The 21,690-nt window shown below is 37.1% G+C and overlaps 1 protein-coding gene across 5 annotated transcripts in view; it reads left to right on the top strand.

Annotated features, from left to right (window-relative positions):
• The first annotated feature begins 357 nt into the window (after nucleotides 1-357).
• The window catches only part of Lclat1 (lysocardiolipin acyltransferase 1), a 179,732-nt gene continuing 158,399 nt past the window's right edge, over nucleotides 358-21,690 (top strand). Inside the window, exons 1-2 of one of the 5 annotated variants that reach the window (XM_048804590.1) lie at nucleotides 3,075-3,136; nucleotides 3,256-3,384. The gene's annotated coding sequence lies outside the window, so the exon portion shown is untranslated. Of the gene's footprint in view, nucleotides 542-571; nucleotides 753-949; nucleotides 1,273-3,074; nucleotides 3,137-3,188; nucleotides 3,385-21,690 lie in introns of those variants that run through there. The other 4 variants (XM_048804589.1, XM_015479796.2, XM_048804591.1 and 1 more) reach the window with 4 other exon arrangements.

Genomic DNA, 21,690 nt, shown 5'->3' with positions numbered 1-21,690 from the left:
GGGGGGGGGGGATAGGATGCGGGTAAAATGGCGGCGACCCGGGGATCTCCGAGTTGCGGGAGGGGAAGGCGCAACCACGGCTCCTCCTCGCAAGCTGCGGGCCTCCCCCGGGCTGCGGCCCAGGTGATGGTCACTCCGCCGGGAATTGGGGTTCCAGCTTGCGGGGAGGTTTCACCCTCTCAGGTTTGAGGAGACGCGGGCGAGCGTTTCGCACAAGGTGGTGGAGGCCTTGGCAGCCGAGGGGCCGCGCGAGTCAGGGCGGCGAGGGCGAGGTGGCCGTGGGGCGGGCAGGGTTGGGTGCCCTGTTGGTGCTCTGGACGGAGCGTGGGACCTTCCCGCCCAGACCTCGGGGATTCTGGGAGCTGCACTGTCCTGACCACACCCCGAGCATGCCCCTGTTAAAATCTCCTGAGCCAAAATGTCGCAAGTGGCAGCCATGTGCCAGACTTGAGCGGGAGCTGTCGAGGGCAGGGGCTGCAGCTGTTTTGCATAAAGAGGTGTGAGTCGTAGCTGCCAGCTTGGCAGTGCCGCGAAGGTAAAGGTAGGCTTTGCTAGAGGCTGATGCCAAAGCCTGATCTTTACGAGGCTTCTTCGCATTTAACTGCCTGTTTGAAGAGATAGAAAGATAAGGCTCTTACTTGTAGTTGTAGAGCCATTCTGCTTTGTGGTGGGTCCCTGGGTTTGGGGTGCGTTTCCTTGCAGCATTGCATCTGCCTTTGAAGTTCATACAGACACTGAATTGCTTTATATGGGTAAGATTGGGGAGTGAATTTCAGTTTAAACTCAAAGTACTTAAGTATTGTTTAAAATATTGCTAAGATGAAACATTATTCATATTCCTCACTTATTTGGGCAAAGAAATGTGTCATGAAGTATAACTAGTTGGGTTTTAAAAACTGTTTTGATCAAAGTCCTTTATGAAAAATTGTATATTTTTGAGTTAGTGAAAGAAAATTGCTTTTTTTTCCCCCAATTTTTATGTTGTACTTTGATGTGACAGATAGACAGATTAAGCATAATTTTTTTTAAGTGATTTTTCGTGTTTGGTGACAGGTTTGATTTTTGTGGATTTCATTGTTCTGTAATTGAGGAAGCACGTAGCACTTTGTGTGAGTCAGGCACTGTGAAAGTGAGGCTGTTTCTACCTTTCAACTTGAGCAAATTGTGGGAATCATCTATCCCTACAGGTCTGAAAGCGGTTGCTGCTGACCACCAGAAGGAAATAATGGGGAAATCCCCAAAGACTCTTCCAAATGGATCTTTGGAGATTTGGTCAGTTTGTTTTGGGGTTGAAATTATGTGTGATTATGTTCAAACTATGCCTTGAAGTATTTTAGGGCAATTTTGTAACTACTCTGTTGGATGCCCTATCTCTGAAATGGAGATAGCATTTTTTGCCTAGATAATTTCATTGTGTTGTTGTGAAGGAGGAAAAAGAGAGTGTGTGTAAAAGGATTTTTAAAAAAGTTAAAAAGTACAGTGATTAGGGTTGATATTTATTATTATGCACTTACTGGCCATGCACTGTGTCGAGGGCCTTATTACATGCTCTCAGCTAGCAGCATTATGAAGTTATCATCTTTGTTTTACAGACAAGAAAAGTGAGACACATTGAAATTCAGTAATTTTGTACCAAAGTGTATAACTACTATTGTCATTATGTTTAAGCTTATGTTTGTAAACTGTATGCCTGTTGTCTGTTTATATACAGATTTATGTGTTAAAGGGAAATATGTGAACAGATTTGTACTGTAATTGATTTCAAGGGAATCATTGTTTGTGATCTTTTAGTTGTTAAATAATAACTGATTCATTCTGTTGGCATCTAGTAGTGATCTGTGATGACTACAGTTACTTACTTTGCTTAAGTGGTATATTCATCCTACTTTTGATGTTATTAGTTTAAAACAAAGAGTTGTGACTATTTCTACTAGGAAACACATGTCAATAATTAATATTTGAATTTTGATGAAATTCTTTGAAAGAGCTAGACATGATGGCTTGCACTTATTATCCTGGCTACTCTGGAGGGTAAGGCAGGAGGATCACAGGTTCTAGGCCTGTCTGGGTAACTTGACAACAAAGTCTGAAAATAAAATAAAAAGGACTGGGGTTGTAACTAAATGGTAGAGCATTTGCCTAGCATGCATGAGGCCCTAGGTTCAATTCCTAGTACTGGAAAAAGAAAATTCTTTGAAAGAAAAACTTGCTGGGTACTTTTAAAAATTGTTTTAGGATGGTTCATTGTTAATTTTTCTAATCTTTATAGGAAAAAAAATCACAAATAAAAGTGACTTAGGGCCATTCATTCTTTCTTTGAACCTTTCTATCGTAATCTTGCCAAGACTTTGGGATTTAAAGATTAATTCCTGATCTTATTTTGAAGAGTTCAAGGAGAAACCGAAGTCCAGAAATTTGAAGACTAGTGAATGAGATGAACAAATAAATGATTAACTAATACATTGTGCTGAAAACTCAAATATAGCTGTGGTGGGTACACATAAAAGGGAACGGTTGCTTCTGCTGGGATGGACCTGGCCAAGAGAGGAAGGGAACTGACTGGAGGATACAGAAGAAAGGGCTCTGGTAGTTGGAGGAAGCAATGTGAAGCCAGCATGAATGAGAGGTCCTATGAGGGTCATATGACAGTGTTGTAGGTATTGCTGGGAGAGAAGCTAGGTTGGAATTCTCAGCTAAGAGAAACTTTAAGAGACTTTATCCTGTGGGCAGTAAGGACTGAAGAAGGATTTTATTAGATGAGTGCCATGATCAAAATTATATTCTTGAGAGGTGATTTATGACAGGATGAAAGACAGAATGTAAGAAAGAGACCAGTTAAGGCCAATTTCATACTCCAGATGAGTTGATGAGGGAGTGAACCAGGTCATCAGCTGTGGCAGAGCAGAGTTCAAATTCCATGTGTTTTGAAAGCAGAATATAAAATGGATTAGGTGGGAAGAGGCCCAGGGTGGAGGAGGCGGAACACCTGCTGGGTCAGTAGAGGCAAGAGTAAAGTAAGTTTGTTTTGTAACTATATGGTTGGAAATTGGAAATTTGTTTTTCATTAATTTAAGGAAAAGGATGCAGCAGGGCTTCTTCATGATTGGGTTCAAAGGGAAAGGAAGAATTATTTAAGGTATGTTTGGGGAAAAAAGCTGTAATAACGGGCTTTAGAATTTTAAAATTTACATTAGGTTCTTAATATTTGTACAGAAGTGATTTTAATATGGAAGTAATCACTGATGAATCCTCTAGTTTATAAAGTGGATCACCCAACATTTATAATGATAGTTATCCAGCACCTAACAACATAATATGAATGCACTGCAAATCGACAGCAAGATGAAAACACAAGCCTTTCAAAGATGCAGTATTTCATGAATTGTGAGTATGGTGGAGAACTTCTCAAACCATAAGCGTAAATCAAGGAATAAGTGAGTAGAGTAGATAGACATTTTTGAAAGGACTCAGAAAGCAGTGACTGTAAAAATGAATGATAAATTTGTCTTGACATTTCATTAAAACTGATAACTTCCCTCCATCTAAAAATTTCTGTTAAGAGAATGAAGAACAAAATATAGACTGGAAGAAGAAATTTGCAATTCATATATCTGACCAAGGCCATATACTCAGAATATGTATGTTTATTTATTGGTAAAATCAGTAAGAATAAGTATTTAATTAGAAAATGAAACTTGAAGGGTACTTTCTATATGGCCAGCATGCATATAAAAAGATACTCAACATTATTAGTCAACAGGGAAATATAAATTAAACAATAATAAGATATTCATATGCCTTCCAGATTAGCTAAAATTAAAAGATGGTCAGTGCTAATGTTGGCATGGATGTAGATTGACTGGATCACATAGATAGTGTTGGTTGGAGTGTAAAATGGTACAGTCACTTTGAAAATCTGTAGCTGTGTCCACTCTTACCCATAATCCAGTCATTCTATTTCTAGGTATATCCAGGAGAAATATATGCATGTGTTTAGAAAAAGTGCATGAAAGAATGTTCATATGTCTTTATTCAGAATAACCCCAAATTGGATACAATCTGAATGCTCATCAGCAGAATGGATTAATAAATTGTGATATAAAAGGAATCATTAAAAAGCAATCAAAAGAGAATAAACTACAAAAACACACATCAACATGGTGAGATCTCATAGTCTAAGGCAGACATAAGATTGCATAGTGCATGATTCCGTTAAATGAAGTTCAGAAACAACAACTACTTCCTGATGATGTAAGTCAGAATAATGGTTACTTCAGGGTAGTGGAGAATGACTGGGAAGGGGCAGGAGGAAATCTTCTAGGACGTTGGAAAATATTCTGTGTCTTGGAATAGGCATATAATTGTAAAATTTTTTTTTTTTAAAGAGAGATAGTGCTCGCAAGAGAGAGAGAAAGAGAGAGAGAGAGAATTTTATTAATTATTCTTTAGTTTTCGGCGGACACAGCATCTTTATTTGTATGTGGTGCTGAGGATCGAACCCAGGCCGCACGCATGCCAGGCGAGCGCGCTACCACTTGAGCCACATCCCCAGCCCCAATTGTAAAATTTAAGTTACACATTCTACTATTTGTGTACCTTACCATAAATACATTGTACTTTAATAGTAATAATCATAATAAAGAGACATAAGTAAGAATATGGCAGTGCTAGATGCTAGACTAGTTTACTTGATGAGGAAAACCAGCAGGGATAATGTTGAGAGATATGCTTTAAATTCTTTTAAAAGTAGTTTGAGAAGATCTAGGAGAGAAAATTATGAAATATAATTTTTTTTGTTCTGAAATGACGTTTATATAATTGTCTTTCAAAAAGCAAATGTGAAATCAAAGCTGTCATATCATGCTGTTATATAGATTTGTTACAAAGTTATGCTCCAAGCCCTCCATCAATTTATTTATTCCTTGTCATAGGAACTAGTACATAATTGCAAGTATAACCTAAATTTTATCAATATAATACATGGTACATTATGAAAAGTTGATTTTTTTGTTTCCGTTTTTTTTTTTTTTTTGAGAAATTCTCATTAACTCTTTTTTTGTCATTCTGATGGTCCTTATTTAAGAGGAATTGCTGCGTGGCCTTTTCCCCTGCTCTGCTGATTGTCCTTAGATAACAAGGACAGGCTGTACTTCCTTTGGCTGCAAGGTTTTGAATGCCATAATGGAGCTAAGAAGAGCCTTTGGTGAGACCCTGTACTGTTGAGGGTAAGATAATAACCCAAAAGGCCTTCACTCAGACCTCTCCCTAGAGAGGCAACAGGCCTCTGGGGTCTTATGGTGGTAACAGGGAGGCAAATGAAAAGGATATCTGAGGGTGACCTCCGGTGAAAGCTAACAGTAGATGATTTACCATTCTATCCACAGTCTTTCACAGTTGAGTTTTCTGAAAGCTTGTTTACTTCCTCAGAGGAGTAGATCACTGTTCTAGGGATGCAGATGAAGGGAATGCTTACATTTCCCTTAGTTTTCCATCTCAAGAATTCACATACATGTTATGTTTGTACAAAGAAACGGTAAATTCCCTTGGGAGAACTCATGAATAGCATTTTGGTGAGCTGGTATCTGGTAGTGCTGTTACAAAGAACAGAAATGCTGGATGAAAGATGGGAATGAGAGAATGATGGAAGAGAAAGGAGTGGTAGCAGTAGTCCTTAGGGCTGGGTGGAGTGAAAGGGTTGTTTCTAACTCTGCTGGAGGAAACTTGTCTTGGGAAAGGCATCTTTGGATATGGCTCTTTCTGCTGTTCTGTAAATAATATAATTACTTTCTTGTAATGATTTCGTTCTTATATTCTGTGGCTTTTAAATAAAAATTTACCTTTGTGGGGTTAGGGAGAAAATGGTGAAAACTAGTAGCTTGAGTACCAAAATGTTTCTTTACTTGAACATTTTTGGATACCTACCATAAGCTTGGTGATGGGAACAGAGTTGGGTAAGATCTAGGTAGTAATGATAACCTCTTTTATAATAGATAGTAGCTAACATGATGGGCATGGTGGTGAATTCCAGTAATCCTGGCTACTTGGGAGGTTGAGGTAGGAGGATTGTAAATTCAAGGCCAGCCTGGGCAACTTAACAAGAATATATTAGTCAGGGTTCTCTAGAGGAACAGAACTAACAGAATATATTCATATTCTTTAGTTTTCTCAGTCATGTAAGCCAATCTAAAATATCACATTTTTAATATTTATATGGTGATACATTAGATTGGCTTACATCACTGAACTCTAGATAATCTGCAGGCCACCTGCAGGCTGGAGAGTTGAAGGAATAGGTAGCTATTCCAAGTTGGAGCCTCAGAATAAGAGGAATCAATGATGTATCCCCAGAGGCCTGGAAACTTCCTGGAGAGTTGCTGGTTAGAGACCACTTTGGAAGAATGAAGGAACTAGAACTGATATCTTCAAGCGATCCTAGCAGAAGTCAAAGCATCAGCTCAAGAATTGAGTTTGGGTCTACTTCCTTGTTCTTCTAACTTTTTGTTCCATTTGGGCCTCAACCTATTGGACTGTGCTGCCCATACTTAGGGTGGATCTCTCCCTCAGTTTGCTGTTTCACATGCCAGTCATTCTTAGAAACACCCTCATTGACACACCCTGCAGCCTCCTAATTTCAGGAATATCTTAATCCAATCAAGATGACAGTTCAGATGAGTCCTTACAGATAACTTGTCTCAAAGTAAAACAGAAAAAGGGCCAAGGATGTAGCTTAATGGTAGAGTGGCCTGGGTTCAGTCCCCAGTATTTGGGGCAAAGGGATAATAGCTAATATTTACCAAATGCTTATTATTTATCAGATTCCATTGTAAGTGCTTTAACACCTTTTATGCTTATAACTTCCATTTTGAGATAAATACTAGTATTATCCTAAATACTAGTATTATCCTCATTTTTCCTTTTGAAGAATCTGAGACCCAAAGAGATTAAATGACATAAATTCAAACCTAAATGTTCTAGTTTCAGAGGCTGTGCTCTTAACTGATATGCTTTCATGCTTGTTTTAAAGCAATATAAATTTAAAATATACTGTACTTAAGGATTCTTTGAATAAGAGTGTATCTTTTGAATTTTTGAATATTCTTGCTGGACATTAACTTTGTGGTTGATTTGCTGATTCTGTCAATGACGTGGTAGGATTTTTTTGTTGTTTTAAGAAGAAAACTTAAAATTTTTTTTTTTTAATTGTAGATGGACATGATACCTTTATTCATTATTTATTTATTAATTATGAGGTGCTGAGGATCAAACCCAGTGCCTCACATGTGCTAGGCAGGTGCTCTACCACTGAGCTAGAACCCCAGTCCCATGTGGTAATTTTAAATGAGACATCCTTTTTTGCTGTTTCCCCTTTCATGTGTTGTCATATGTGTTTTTACACTTTTTTTTTAATACTCTTGCATTCTCCATTATGTCACCGTGGAATTCAGTAAAAATATATTACCAGGTTTATAAGAAGAAACATAATGATATTTTATGATGTATTCCTCAGACTGGAGAGCGTGAATTACTGGGATAATATACTTGTAACTACAATAATAGTTAATATAATGTAACTACAGATTTAAGTTAAATTTAAACTTAAGTTGTATTTTATTTTTAATTTTTATTTATTTTTAATATATATAATTTTATTTATTTGTTCTAATAAATGTTAGTGTGTTTGTTATATATGACAACAGAATGCTCTTCGATTCATCATACACAAATGGAGCACAAGTTTTGACCTCTCTGGTTGTACCCAAAGTAGGGTCACACCATTCATGCAGTCATACATGTACCTAGGGTAATGATGTCCATCTCCTTTCACCACCTTACCTACCCCCATGTCCCTCCCTCCCCTTTGCCGTATCCAAACTTCCTTCACTCATACCATGCCCCGCACACCCCATTAAGGATTAGCATCCACTTATCAGAGAAAACTTTTGGCCTCTGGGTTTTTGGTATTGGCTTACTCAGCATTATATTCTCCAACTCCATCCATTTACATGCAAATGCCATAATTTTATTGTCTTTTATTGCTGAGTAATATTCCATTGTGTGTATATTTACCACAGTTTCTTTATCCATTCATTTATTTATTGATAGGCATCTAGGTTGATTACACAGTTTGGCTAATGTGAATTATGCTGCTATGAACATTGATGTGGCTACATCACTATAGTATGCTGTTTTTGAGTCCTTTGGGTATAGACCGAGGAGTGGGATAGCTGGGTCAAATGGTGGTTCCATTCCAAGTTTTCTAAGGAATCTCCATACTGCTTTCCAGATTGGCTGCACCAATTTGCAGTTCCACCAGCAGTGTATGAGTGTGCTTTTCCCCCACATCCTTGCCAACACTTATTGTTGTTTGTATTCTTGATAACTGCTATTCTGACTGGAGTGAGATGAAATCTTAGAGTAGTTTTGATTTATACTTCTTTAATTGCTAGGGTTGTTGAACATTTTTTCATATATTTGTTAATCGATTGTATATCTTCTTCTGAGAAGTGTCTGTTCAGCTCCTTAGCCCCTTTATTGATTGGGTTGTTTGTTTTTTTTTGGTGTTAAGTTTTTTGAGTTCTTTATATATCCGTGAGATTAGTGCTGTATCTGATGTGTGTTCTGTGGTAAAAATTTGCTCCCCAAATGTAAGCTCTCTCTTCACCTTATTGATTGTTCCTTTTGCTGAGAAGAAGCTTTTTTTAGTTTGAATCGATCCCATTTATTGATTCTTGATTTTATTTCTTGTGTTATAGTATGAGTTTTGTTAAGGAAGTCAGACCCTAAGCCAACATGGTAAAGATTTGGGCCTACTTTTTCATCTTTTAGGCGCAGGGTCTCTGGTCTAATTCGTAGGTCCTTGATCCACTTTGAGTTGAGTTTTGTGCATGGTGAGAGGAGTTTAGCTTCATTTTGTATCATATGGATTTCCATATTTCCCAGCACCATTTGTTGAAGAGGCTATCTTTTCTCCAATGTGTGTTTTTGGCACCTTTGTCTCATATGAGATAACTTTATGTGGGTTTGTGTCTATTCTGTATCATTGGTCTATGTGTCTATTTTGGTGCCAATACTATGCCATTTTTGTTACTATAGCTTTGTAGTATAGTTTAAGGTCTGGTATAGTGATGCCACCTGCTTCACTCTTCTTGCTAAGGATTGCTTGGCTATTCTGGGTCTCTTATTTTTTTCAAATAAATTTCATGATTGTTTTTTATATATCAATAAGGAATGATGTTGGGATTTTAATTGGAATTGCATTGAATCTGATAAGCACTTTGGGTGGTGTGGCCATTTTGACAATATTAATCCTGCCTGTCTCAGAAGAGGGGAGATCTTTCCATCTTCTAAGGTCTTCTTCAGTTTTTTTTTCTACAGTATTCTGTAGTTTTCATTGTAGGGGTCTTTTACCTGTTTTGTTAAATTGATTCTGAAATATTTTATTTTTTTTTCGAGACTATTGTGAATGGGATAGTTTTCCTAATTTCTCTTTTAGAGGATTCATCACTTGATGTATAGAAATGCATTTGATTTATGGATATTGATCTTATATCCTGCTACTTTGCTGAATTCATTTTTTAATTCTAGAAGTTTTCTCGTGGAATTTTTTTGGATTCTCTAAGTATAGAATCATGTCTTCAGCAAATAGTGGTAGTTTAGGTTCTTTTCCTATTCATATCCCTTTAATTTCTTTCATCTAATTGCTTTGGCTGGACTTTCAAGGACTATGCTGAATAGAAGTGGCGGAAGAAGGCATCCCTGGCTTGTTCCAGTTTTTAGAGGGAATGTTTCCAGTTTTTCTCCATTTAGAATGATGTTGGCCTTGGGTTTAGCATAGATATCTTTTATAATGTTGAGGTGTGTTCCTACTATCCCTTGTTTTTCTGGTGTTTTGAACATAAAAGGGTGTATTTTGTCAAATGCTTTCTGTGCATCAATTGATATAATCATATGATTCTTATCTTTAGGTCTTTTGATGTGATGAATTACATTTATTGATTTCTGTATGTTGAACCATCCTTGCATCCCTGGGATGAACACCACTTGATCATGTTTCACTATTTTTTAACTATGTTTTTGTATGCAACTTGCTAGAATTTTATTGAGAATTTTTCCATCTATGTTCATCAGGGATATTGGTCTGAAATTTTTTTTCCTTGATTTGTATCTGTCTGGTTTTAGTATCAGGATGATACTAGCCTCATAGAATAAGTTTGGAAGGTTTTCCTCCTTTTCTATTTCATGGAATAATTTGAGGAGTATTGGTATTAATTATTCTTTGCAGGTCTTGTATATCTGGGCTGAGAATTCGTCTGGTCCTGAGCTTTTCTTAGTTCGTAGGCTTTTGATGGCATCCTCTATTTCCTTGTTGAAATTGATCTGTTTCAATTGCATATGTCCTCTTGGTTCAGTTTGGGTAGATCAGTTGCCTTTAGAAATTTATTGGTGTCTTCAAGGCTATTTTACTGGAGTATAAATTTTCAAAATAGTTTCTAATTGTCTTCTGTATTTCAGTAGTGTCTGTTGTGATATTTCCTTTCTCATCATGAATTTTAGTAATTTGAGTTTTCTTTCTCCCTCTTTTTATTAGGGTGGCTGAGGGTTTGTCAGTTTTATTTATTTTTTCAAAGAACTAGCTTTTTGTTTTGTCAATGTTTTGAATTCTTTTGATTCAATCTTATTGATTTCAGCCCTGATTTTAATTATTTCCTGTCTTCTACTATTGGTGTTGGTTTGTTCTTACTTTCCTTGGGCTTTTTGATGTAATGTTAAGTCATTTATTTGTTGACTTTTTCTTCTTTTAATGAGTTTAATGCAATAAACTTTCCTCTTAGCACTGCCTTCATAGTATCCCAGAGATTTTGATACATAGTATCAGAGTTTTCATTTACCTCTAAGAATTTTTTTTATCTCCTCCCTGATGAGTAGCATATTATTTAGTTTCCAGGTATTGGAGTAGCTTTTATTTTTTTGTTTTATCATTCATATCTAATTTCATTTGATTATGGTCAGATAGAATGCAGGGTAATATCTCTGTTTTTTTGTATTTGCTAAGACTTGCTTTGTGACATAATGTGGTCTTTTTTGGAGAAGGATCCATATGCTGCTGAGAAAAAAATGTATTTGCTTGTTGATGGGTGGAATATTCTATGTACATCTGTTAAGTCTAAACAATTGTTTTATTGAGTTCTGTAGTTTGTTTAGTTTTTGTTTGGAAGATCTATTCAGTGGTGAGAGAGGTATGCTGAAGTCACCCAGTATCATTGTGTTGTGGTCTATTTGATTATTGCAGTTGAGAAGGGTTGGTTTGATATACATAGATGGTTCATTGTTTGGGGCATAGATATTTATATCTTGTTGAGGTATGATTCCCTTGAGTAGTATGAAATGTCCTTCTTTATCCCTTTTCACTAACTTTGGTTTGAAGTCTACTTTATCTGATATGAGGATGGAAACCCCTGCTGGTTTATGGGATCCATGTGAGTGATAAGTTTTTTCCCCATCCTTTCACCTTCAGTCTGTGGATGTTTTTCCTGTGAGATGAGTCTCTTAAAGGATGCGTATTGTTGGGTCTTTTTTTTTTTTTAAATCCAATCTGGCAGTCTGTGTTTTTTAATTGATGAGTTTAGGCCATTATTGAAATATGTTTTGCATTCCCAGTAATTCTGGTTTATTTTTGGTTTTTAACTTGACTTGATTGGCTTTTCCTTTAGTGTAGTTCCCTCCTTTTGCAGATCTTCATTATTCTTTTTCATTTCCTCCTTATGGAATATTTGCTAAGAATGTTCTGTAGTGCAGGCTTTCTTGCTGTAAATTCTTTAACTTTTGTTTTATCTTGGAAGGTTTTTTATTTCGTCATTAACTCTGAAGTTTAATTTTGCTGGATATAAGATTCTTGATTGGCATCCATTTTCTTTTAGCTCTTGGTATATGTTGTTCCAGGATCTCCTTTCCTTAAGGGACTGGGTTGAAAAATCTGCTGAGATCTGAATTGGTCTCCCCTATACATAATCTGATTCTTCTCTCTTGTGGCCTTTACAATTTTATCCTTATTCTGTATGCTAGTCATTTTCATTATAATGTGCCTTGGTGTAGATCTGTTGTAATTTTGTACATTTGTAAGCTTCTTGTATTTGATTTTCCAATTCATTCTTTATGTTTGGGAAATTTTCTGATATTATTTCATTGAAGAGATTGTGCATTCCTTTGATTTAAAACTCTGTTCCTTCCTCTATCCCAATAAATCTTAGATTTGGTCTTTTGATGTTATCCCATAATTCTTGGATGTTCTATTCATGGTTTCTTACCATTTTCACTGTGTGGTCAACTTTATTTTTAAGATTGTATATTTTGTCTTCGTTGTCTGAGGTTCTGTCTTCCAAGTAATTTAGTCTGTTGGTGATGCTTTCTATTTTTTTTGTTTTTAATTTGGTTTATTGTTTCCTTCATTTCAAGGATTTCTATTTGGATTATTTTTCAAAATCTCTATCCCTTTCTTGAATTAATCTTTGCTGCCTGTATTTGCTGTCTTATGTCTTTGTTGGAGTGGTCAGTTTTTGCCTGTATTTGCTCTCTTAGCTCATTCTTTAATTCCCAGATCATTTTAATTATGTACATTCTGAACACCTTCTCTGTTATTTCATCTACTGAGCTGTCAATGGATTCTATTATTAAAGTATCTTGGTTTGTTTGGGGCATTTTCCTCTGTTATATTTTCATGTTGTCTATGTGTCTTCCTGTCTTGCAGGGTGGATCTGAGGTATTGTAGTTTTTACCCTATAATCTTGTAGTGACCCTGCAGGTTACGAATACCTCACCTTTAAGGGGGACATCAATGTTTATAGCACCCAGTGCAACTAATACGCAGCCATAAATCAATTAGCTTCTATTTAGATACTGACAGTTTTGCCATTACAAGACGAGTACGATTATTTTCTGCCATATAGCCAGTAGGTTTGCATAAGGGTTTACAATTTCTAGTGGTGATCGGAGAGAGAAGGGGTGGGGTAGGATGTGATGTTGATGAGGTAGGATGTGAGAATATAGAGGTATTAGATTATAGGATAAGTGAAAGGGGAATCAAAAGAAGTTGGTTGTTAGCAGGAGAAGATAAACGAAAAAAAAAGAGGCAACCTCATGCAAGGCTCCCTGTCCCCTTCACAACGGGATTGTGACTGTCAGCACATCTAGTAGGGATACCTCTGGTGCAAATGGGCCCACAGGGACCTTGGTGATGGTCTTCCAGGCCCTGGTTGTTGCCCCTAGATGGAAGCGGCCACAGCCCTAGTTGGTGGTGGCAGTAGCATCAAGACTGTAGGTAGCTTACTGTTGGGCTTCCAGGTCTCAGTCAGTGTCCCAAGATGGAGTCTGCCCCAACTAAAGGTGGTAGAGGTGGCAGTGGAGGTGTCCCAAGATAGCAGTGGAGGTGTTCCAAGATGGAGGTAACTGCTTTCAGAGATGTGGCTGGAAGGATGGGCTGTTTGATGGCGTTGGGTGGCCTATTCAGTGATGGCATACTGTGGTGTGTGGTGCTCCAGTGGGCAGCTGCCTCTGGCCCTGTCCGTTGTCCCATGGTGGAGATTGCACGTGACAAGGGCTGTGGCTATGGCTGCAGTGTCCCAAGATGGAGGTGGTTTGGGTGTAGCCACAGGTTGGTGGATAGGGACCCACAGTGTGGTGTTCCTGTCCTCCCAGGCGCCGTGTTCTTCTCTGTGCAGGCGCTGTGGTTCCTGGCTCCCAAGGAGGTGGGGCGCAGCGGTTCCTGTCCAGCCTCTGGTCAGAGGTGGTGGGCTTAAGTTGTATTTTAAATGTGGTTGTTCATTAAAACTGATTGATTAAAGTAAAGGAAGAATTATGTTTGCTTTGTTTTGTAAGAATGAGTGTGAAGAAAAGGAGAATTGAAATAATCTAGAGTAGTCCAGGCAGTGCCAGAATGACCTCATTTTGTTAAATTTATGGTAGGCATGAAACCAGTTTAATTGAGCTTCTCTTTCCTTCAGAGAAGAAATATATTAGAAGTCAGAGTTAATCAAGTTGACTCTTATTTTTTGCTACAGTGATAACTAGTTCTTGTCTGTTGAGTGGCTGATCTTCAGAGAACTGAGTTTACATTAGGTATAAGTATTCCCAAAGATAGATAGATAGATAGATAGATAGATAGATATTTTATAATCTAGAATTTTTTAGCTGTTAAAAAATTTGAGCTGTTGTATTCTTATTTTAAATTAATGATTCCAAAATTGTGTCTGATTTTCTCAATTGTACTGTAGACTCCTCAGGGGCCTTTTCCATACATACTTATTTACTTTTCCCAGCATTTCTAGGAGATGGGTAGATATTTATATTAGTTTCCTATGGCTGCTATAATAAATTACCACAAACCTAGTGGCTTAAAACAACAGAAATTTATTTAGTCAGAGTTCTGGAGATAAGAAATTTTGAAATTAGTATCAATCAACTGAGATTGAAGTATAGGAGGGCCTTGCCTCCTCCAGAGGCTCTAGGGGAGAATCACTCCTGACCTCTTCTAAGCTCTGGTGACAACTGGCATTCCTTGGTTTATGGCTGCATCAATGCAGTCTCTGCCTCTATGGTGGCATTCCCTTTCTCCCCTCTGTCTGCAGTCAAGTCTCCCTTTGCCTTCCTCTTAAAAGGATATACTTTATGTGAATTGTATTTAGGGCCCACCCTGATAATTTCAAAATAATCCCCCATTGCAAAAATAGTTACTACTTATATACAAGTTTCTCCCCCCATACATAAGTAACATTTATGTCTTTCAGGGATTGGGGTGTGGATATATTTTGAGTTATTCAGCCTATCACTGAATTGGATATTAATCTGTGCTTTACAGATAAAGAAACTTGATAATTTCCTAAAATCACAGTGTTTGAAAATCTCACCTCTTCTGTTTTTCCCTGTCCTCCTATACCCTTTCCTTCTCCCCTCCTCCTCTCTCTTTTCCCCTTTTCTCTTCCTCCTACCCATCTCCTTTTAGAAAATAGTAATAAATCAGATCTTGGTGCAGTGGCCTTAGCCTATAGTCCCAGCACTTGGGAGGCTGAGGCAGGAAGATAGTTTAGCACCATGAGTTGGAGACCAACCTTGGCATAGCAAGACCCCATCTCAAATAAAAAATAAAATAAATTAAAAGAAGAAGAAGAAAAAAAAAGAAATAGTAATGTTCTGTTTACCTGGATTTGTCAAACTATAGAGTTTAGGGATTTTCTCTCTCCCCCCCCCCTCCTTTTCTAAGACTTATTTTGAGATCATTGTAGAGTCCCATGCAGTTGTAAGAAATAGTACAAAGATATGCCATGACCCCTTTGCCCAGTTTTTCTCAGTGGTAATTACAACCAGGACACTGACATTGATACAGCTAAGATACAGAAGAAGTTTGTCACAGAATTTTTTATTGTGCCCTTTTTTTAGTTACAACCTTCCTTTCCCTGACCTGGTAAACATGAATCTATAATTGTAGATTAAAATAGTCTAATCTACATTTTTGTCATTAGAAGAATGTTATATAAATGGAGTTATACAGCATACAATTCTTGGGAATTGGTGTTTTTCACTTAACATAATTTCCTGGAATTAAAGTTATTACATGAATCAATAGTTTGTTCTTTTTTTTCGTCCTTAGTATTCCTCAGTATCCTTAATATTCCTTCATATGGAAATACCCATTGAAGGACATCTGAATTATTTCTAGTGTTTGGCTGTTAGGAATAAATATGCTGTGAACATTTGGGTACAGGTCTTTGTGTGACTGTGTACTACTTCTCTGAGGTAAATATCCAGGTGTGCAACTGTTGAACCATGTGATGTTTGCATAAAGACTCATGGATATATTTCTGAAATCTCATTTCTATTCCATTGATGCATCTATCCTTATGACAATACCAACTATCTTTTTTGTTTTAAATTTTTTTTTTTTTAGTTGTAGGTGGACATAATACCTTTATTTTATTTATTTATATGTGGTGCTGAGGATCCAACTGAGGGCCTCAAACATGCTAGGCGACTGCTCTACCGCTGAGCCACAACCCCAGCCCAATACCAACTATCTTGATTGCCATTGTTTGGTAGGAAGTTTTGAAAACAGAGAGTACCTGTCCTACTTTGTTCTTCATTTTCAACATTATCTTGTATATTCTGAGTTCTTGCAAATCCACAGAAATTTTAGAATCAGTTTGTCAGTTTCTATAAGGCAGCCATTTGGAGATCTGTCATTGATTTTAGTATATTCATTGAGTTAATATAATTATCAAAATCAATTTTAAAACATTTTTATTATCCCGCAAACCCTCACATTCATTAGATTGTGATTCTTAGTCCTCCCTCCTCCAGACTCTCCTTTGCCCTAGGCAACCCCAGTCTGTTCCACCTCTCTGTGTGTACCTATTCTGACATTTCTTCTAAGTGGAATCATATAATATGTGGTGTCTTCTCCACCGTGTCTTTTACTTAGCATGGTGTTTTCAGGGTTCTTCTATGTGGTATCATGTGTAACAGTACTTAATTCTTTTTTGTGACCAAATAATTTATTATATAGATAGGGCTCATTTTATTTATTGGGAGGCTGAGGCAGGAAGATGGTTTGGCACTATGAGTTGATGGACATTTGAGTTGTTTCCACTTATTGGCTGTTAAGAATAATGCTTCCATTGGGCTGGGATTCTGGCTCAGCGGTAGAGCGCTTGCCTAGCACAGGCGGTACCTGGGTTCGATTCTCAGCACCACATAAAAAAAAGGCATTGTGTTGTGTCCATCTACAAAAAAGATTCTCTCTCTCTCTTTCTCTGTCTCTTAAAAAAAAAAAAAATTATAAAAAAAAGAATAATGCTTCCATGAACATTCATGTATAAGTTTTATATAATTGTAAGTTTTCATTCTTGTATATATATCTAGGAGTGGGTTGTTGGGTCATTGGGTAACTATGTTTAACCTTTTGAGGAACTACCAGAGTGTTCTCCAGAGTGGCTGTAAAATTTTACTATCCTAGCAGCATTGCCTAAAGGTTCTCCCCAAACACTTGTTATTGTCTGTCTTTTTGATCAGAGCCATTCTGGAGAAGTTATATCATCCTGGTGGATGTATGGTGATACCTCTTTGTGGTTTTGATTTGCCTGATGGTAAATTATGTCAAGCATGTTTTCATGTGCTTGTTTACATTTTTACCTTTTCTTTGTAGATATGTTATTCAAATTCCTTACCCATTTTTAATTGGATTATTTGCCTTTTTATTATTGAGTTATAGGAGTTCTCCATATACAGTGTTCTAGATATAAGTCCATTACCATAGATAGGATTTGCAAAATTTTTCTCCCACTCTAGGTTTTTTTTTCATGTGAAATAAAGTTGATTTTTTTTTTAGTGTTTATCTTGTACCTGTAACCTTGCTGAACTAACTTAGTTCCAGGAGATTTTCAGGGTAAATTTCTTTAGTATGTCTGTGTGAACCATCATGTCATCTGCAGACAGGGACCCTTCATTTATGTATGACTTACTTCTTTTTCTTGCCTTCTTGCATTGGCTAGAACTTCTAATACTATGTTGAATTAGAGTGGTAAGAATGAACTTGTTTACCTTATTCCTGGTAGTGTGTGTGTGGGTGCATTATGCATTTGGTCTTTTATCACTGAGTGTAATAATGTTTGCTGTAGGTTGTAAATGCTCATTATCTACTTGAGAAAGTTCCTCGTTATTTCAGTATTTTCTGAGAGTTGTTCTCATGAGTAAGTAATGACTTTTTAAAAATAATTTTTTCTGTGTCAATTGGTATAATTATGTGATTTTTTTTCCCTTTGGTGGATTAGATTGATGTTTGAATGAACCAGCTTTGCATCCCTGATTAAATTCAGTTTTTAATATACTGTTGAATTCTTTTAATACTTTGTTGAGTATTTTTGTGTCTATCTTCAGGTAATGGTCTGTAGATATTTTTCTTTTGCATAGTCTTTTTTCTGGTTTTTGTATCAGGATAATACAAACTTCATAAAATGGATAGAGGAGTGCTTCCAATTCAGCTTTTGTTTCCTAAGAGAGATTACGTAGAGTTGGCTTTAATTCTTCTTTAAACATTTGATAAAATTCTCTGATGAAGTGATCTGGGACAGATTTTTTTTTTGAAACTTTTAAATTATAAGTTCAGTTTCCTTAATAGTTAATGGCTATTCAAATTATCTATTTAATTTTGGGTAATTTGTGTTATGTTGTGCTTTTGAGGAGTTGGTCCACTAACAAAAAGCAGGACTTCTTGGTGGTAGGGGTGGGATTTTCAGCTCCTCTTCAGGCCTCCACTGATTCAACCCTGTCTCATTACTGTCCTGTACGTGGCCTTTGCTGACACCACTGGGAGGGGATGACCTTGTTACCCCTGGGCAGGGGTGAAAGCTTAGGCCTCCTCTGAACCACTCCAGTGGGATGGATAGAAATACAGACCCTGCAGGTGGTTTCCACAGTCACTTTATGGCAGGGGCAGGGATTGGAGAAAATTGGAAGCTAAGTTAGGGCACCTTATAGCCTGGCGTGTGTGGCCACAGATTTTTCTTTAACTTTTTTCTTGGACTGGAATTCAGTTTATTACTTGAAAGTTTTCTGTCTTGCTGTGTTGCTCTTTTCTTAGTCCTTTGAATTAAGAGAACCAAAGTGGTCTTTTGTCTTCCCCCATTTACCTTTCTGCATTCCTTGCTTCTTCAGCTCTTTGTGGTATATGATGTAAAAAGAAAACCAGGGAACCCACCGAAGTGTTGTTCCATGGGTCCCAAGTCCCTGGCTGGTCTGCCTTCTCTCTTCTTCAGTCTTCTCATGTTTGTTTTATGTGTGATCGCCACCACTCTTTTCCATTGTAGTTACCTAGAGCAGTAGGAAAAGGTCCACCTGCTTGATCTTGTTGAAAGTGGAAATTGCCTTTTTATTGAAGAAACCATAGGGTAGAAGTTAAGACGCTTAATTGATTAGAAAGACACCAAGTTGTTTTGGGTTGTTTATTTTAAAATAACAATTTAACTGTGTTTCATTCTTCAGACAGCAGTTCTGTTTCTCAAATCATTGTTCATTAAAATCAAACCCTCTTTAGTTTTTGATCTCTTAAGAGGCTTGACCATCCTGTGACCTAATTTATTTCTGCATGTAGATATAAATTCACAATAAATTAAATTTCTGGCTTAGTATGTGTTTGTGAAAGATGAGTTTTATGGAAAGAAGTAACTATTTTTTTTCTAGTGCTTGTCAGAGATCTTTTTTGTTTTGTTTTGTTTTGCAGTACTGGGAATCAAACTCAGGACCTCAAAACTTTTGTGCTCTACCGCTGATCTATGAGTACCTCAGCCTCTTGTCAGAGATCTTGAAGCTGTGGATCTTTATCTAAAAGAAGAGAAAAGACATTATGCAGAGTGTTTAAGATCTGTATAAGGAAAACTTGAGAAAGTCTGAAATGAACCAAAAGGATTCCTAAGTACCTCCAGCAGAAACCTAAGTGCTACTTAGAACTGTTTTCCTGGTTCTCAGATTCTCTGGGATCTGTAGCTTTCATTGCTTTGGATTTATTTCACAGTTTTTTAAGTTGTAAAATATGGATGGCAATGTAAATTGTTCTTGTCCTTAGATGTGCAAAGGAATCTCATTGGTTAGAAGTACAGTTGGTTTCTTTTCCTCTTATTTGGAAGAAGCCAGTTTTGTATGTTTTAAGCTAATTTATTTCAGTATTCTCCACTGGCTATGTATGCGTTTGCTCTTCTGATTCTTTTTTGAACCAGTTGGAAAATCTTATTTGTTCCCCAGTTACTTAATAAATTAATTGAAGCCATTTATTTTTATGTTTGTATGAGAAACACATTATTTTGTTTGTTTTAGTTATCCTTTAACAGCTTGAACTCTGAATATGGTCTGACTGGGCTTGAATCGCAGCTGTGTCACTTACTAGTCTTGTAGTGGGAGCCAGAAATTTTATTTTTTTTTAACTTAAGTGTATTTACTCACTATAAAAAGGGATTACAGTTCTATTTTCTTTCCATATTTTTGCAAGGATTAAAATAGATTTTGAAAGTAACATACTTCTTACAGAACCTCATACATCCTAAGAACTTTTAAAAAATTGTTATGAAAAGGATGTGGGCAACTACTTTTACCTTCCTGAAACTTAGCTTCTTAATCTTAATAGAGAGAGGGGGAGAGAGAGAGAGAGAGAGAGAGTGAGTTTGTGTGTGTGTGAGGTTTTCACTTGTTTTTAGTTCATAAGGTTTATTGACAGTAATCGGAAAGAATGAAGTAATTGACAATAGTTGCCTTAGGAGGGGAGGGCATTTTTATTATGTAGTAACCTTGCTACTCCGAGAAAAGACAGTGTTGGGTTTGAAGTGGTAAACAGTTGGAACAGCAGTCTAGTAATTCAGTTCAGTAAATATGAATGAGAAGACCCTGCTCTCCTGGCTTTGCACTGGGAAGAAGCATGAGGCTGGAAATGTGGCTTAAGAGAATTACTACTATCTTTTGGCTTTAAAAATATGAAGAGAGGGTCTTAAAAGATGGAAGGCTTTAGAACTGCTGAGTACTTGGATAGATTTGGCATGCTCCTCAGGGAGTAGGAATCAGAAAGGGCTGAATTTTGTTCAACCTAGGAATAACTTCTTGAGAAATTCAAGGGCAGTTTTGGGTGAGCAGGGACTTGGGGTGCCTAAAAAAGAGGGAGGAATTGGAAAGGTAACTCAAAGATGCCTTGAATTGTCCTTTCCCTCTGACCCTCACTAATTAAAGATATTTTACTTGGAGTGTTTGAGGGGGAAGGAGAGGGTAATGGTGTGTAGGAGTGGAATAGAACTGGTGAATTGGGGGCTGAGGATGTAGCTCAGTGGTAGAGTGCTTGACTAGCATGTGCAAGGCCCTTGGTTCAATCTCCAACACTATTGAAAAAAAAAAGTGTTGAATTGGTTGTGTTAGAAGAGGAAATTCTTAGAGCATGAGGAAGTTAGCAGTGATCCAAGGGAAGAGGTTTGGCTGCTGTGAATCTATGTGAATGGGGGTGGTTCAAGCTAAGGGATTAACTACTACAATGCTAGTATTTTGAAAATAAGCCTTAATGTAAAATCTACTCTGTAAATCCTAAGGAGTTCACCAAAGATACATACCTTTATTTATAACTGAGAAACATGCATATTGATACAAAGAAATTAGTACTACTGTAGGTAAAACCAACAGTCTGTCCACTAAAATTGTTAAGTTTTATGCAGAATAAAATGATCCTTATAATTTGGTGTTACAATCAGGATGTAGGAAGTGGGGAGAGTGTCTTTTATGCCTGTGTCTTTCTTTAGAAAATTCTTTGGGTCCCTCTTGTCATCTTTGAAACTTAAAGAACCCTGTGTTCAGCTAGACTTAGGCATCTCTGATGTAAAAGGATTTGTTCATCCATTACAGATGTTAGCCAGAAAAAGGACCAGGTCCTGGGATAAGTTCCAGTAATTGCCAGTAGCAGGGCTAGATAGCAGTTGGAAATATGTCCAACTAGAGCAAAGAACTTTTTTTAATAAGGAAAAATTGGAGAAGGACAGCATAAATTGTTTACATTGAAACTACCTTGGCTATAGATAAAGAGGAGTGTGATTATGCAAGATGGTGAAGCTTTAGGATAGGAGGGTAGTCCATAGGAGAAGGACTTCTGGATAGGTTAGGGATGACAGTCACTGAGTTTGT

This window comes from Marmota marmota, unplaced genomic scaffold (assembly GCF_001458135.2).
Source record: "Marmota marmota marmota unplaced genomic scaffold, marMar, whole genome shotgun sequence".
Lineage (NCBI taxonomy): Eukaryota > Metazoa > Chordata > Mammalia > Rodentia > Sciuridae > Marmota > Marmota marmota.
The sequence above is the reverse complement of the archived record's forward strand: the minus strand, read 5'-3'. Positions and strand labels throughout refer to the sequence as shown.